At 35.7% G+C, this 2,291-nt stretch overlaps 1 non-coding gene across 1 annotated transcript; it reads right to left on the minus strand.

Annotated features, from left to right (window-relative positions):
• Positions 1–262: 262 nt before the first annotated feature.
• Trnal-caa (transfer RNA leucine (anticodon CAA)) lies at positions 263–337 on the minus strand. Its single transcript has one exon. It is a non-coding gene; the product is annotated as a tRNA-Leu (tRNA).
• Positions 338–2,291: the final 1,954 nt, after the last annotated feature.

Below are 2,291 nucleotides of genomic sequence, written 5' to 3' on the forward strand. Positions count from 1 at the left end.
CTTGGGCAAGTGCTCTATCAAATGAGCTACCCAACCAGGACTCACGCCCCATCCTCACAGCTTTACTTCTGCTAGTACCTTGTCTCCAACCTTCCAAACTCTACAGAAACTCTCCTGCGAACCTTGCAGAACTAGCACTCCAGAAAGAAAGGATATTGCTGAGACATGGCTTAGCCACAGCCTGGGGGATGTTTCCAGAATGAGACTTTCACTCTGCAGCGCAGTGTGCACTGATATCAAACTTCCTGGCAGAGTAAAACTGTGTGCTGGACCGAGATTCGAACTCGGGACCTTTGCCTTTTGCAGGCAAGTGCTCTACCAACTGAGCCACCCAACCACGACTCACGCCCCGTCCTCACAACTTTACTTCTTCCAGTACGTCGTCTCCTACCTTCCAAACATTACAGAAGCTCTCCTGCGAACCTTGCAGAACTAGCACTCCTGAAAGAAAGGATACTGAGGAGACATGGCTTAGCCACAGCCAGGGGGATGTGTCCAGAATGGGATTTTCACTCTGGAGTGGAGTGTGCGCTGATATGAAACTTTCTGCAAGAACTGTAGTAATTATTGGGACAGGAAAACTAATAAACATTCTTGTAGTAAAGCTAGAAATTTCCCCTTAATTAATAATTAGGATTTTTGTGTGGATGTTGATTGTGCTATTTATACTAGTGAAACAATTATCTACCTTTCCAGTGATTTGAGTTACATAGGAATAATAAAAACTATAGATACAAAATATCGATTTGTACCATAGCCTAAAATCCAAAGTAGTTTCTTGCTGACTACTGATTTATTGAATTTTGCAAAAGATATTGTTCAAAAAATTGTTCCAGTAATTACGTGAAGTCCATGAAATACTGTGGTGATGAAAACTGTTGTGGGTCTCGTGGTTCAAGACTCACAGTCCGGAACTGTGCGACTGCTATGGTCGCAGGTTCGAATCCTGCCTCAGGCATGGATGTGTGTGATAAGTAGTTCTAAGTTCTAGGGGACTAATGACCACAGCAGTTGAGTCCCATAGTGCTCAGAGCCATTTGAACTATTTTTTGATGAAAACTGTTGGCCTATAAACTGCACCAACAGTGGTTACAACATGCTTCTCAATATTCACATGCTTGTAATATAGTCTCAACAATACTGTAAAAAGATAAACCTTGTAATGCCTGCGTATGTTTAAATACTATATATCCATGATATGCTCATGTTATAGTTAGTTCTGATTCAGCAAAGACTACTATATTAAAAAGTAGAATTTCGATGGAATTAAAAAGTTGAAGCTTATTATTGGCCATAATATTCCTAATGCAACAGTATATACTAATTTTGTACTAAAAAGCCCAGAACAATGAATCAATGGACAGAAGTTCTGCTGCAATAAGTATTATCATTCATCATTGTAATCCAATTCAAATGAATCCCATATGTAATCCTTGATAAGTATCTTTTGAAACTACATCTCTTAATTATTAAATTATAGTAAATAATATAATTCCAAATCCAAAGCTCAGAAGTTGATACTGAACAAATGGAATCTTTTTGGTTATCCTTATAGTAGAAATACGGCTCCAACTGCTTTTGTTAATGGTCAAGGTCTTTCATCAACTAGGTTATATAGGTAATTCGAGTGAGATGTTAACACAATTTATACTTACTAAATTATACTTCTCTAGAAAACAGGGTTCTTAAAATTGAGAAATCCTGAGCTTGAATTATAGCAACTGCTGAATATAAATTAATAATAGTATTTGTCAAATAATTATCAGTGAAATTAAATTTATTGTCATTGAGGTTCCTATATTTCCTAGTTTCATCAATAATAATATTTGTGGCTAGTCATACTGTAATATTCCTGTGTGGAAAACATGTTTAAATTACAACAATAAGTGATATTAATGTCATAGGTGTTACATTTAGAGCTAACAGAAGTAGTTTGACTGAATGACTACTAAATGATCCACCTGTAGGGGACAGTTACTTAGAATTACCATTAATTTCTAGATTATAATGTGACAGAGTAGCGCACTAGATTTAAAGGTTTTACCTTTTACTGGAAATATTCAATGGCAACATGTTCAAAAAGTTTCCTTCAAGGAAGAGATTCATAATTAATAAAGGAATTTTCATTCTTCCATATCCATACTACCGTTGTATTATTAGTAATTGTAGTAACTATAAGTTATCCTCTTAGTTATATACTACTTAGTGTTTATACAAATCGAAATAAACTTAATGGACATTTAACTGAAAGCATTTGAACACCATTACCAGCTATGACCTTAATTTTAATT

Source organism: Schistocerca gregaria, chromosome X (genome assembly GCF_023897955.1).
Source record: "Schistocerca gregaria isolate iqSchGreg1 chromosome X, iqSchGreg1.2, whole genome shotgun sequence".
Lineage (NCBI taxonomy): Eukaryota > Metazoa > Arthropoda > Insecta > Orthoptera > Acrididae > Schistocerca > Schistocerca gregaria.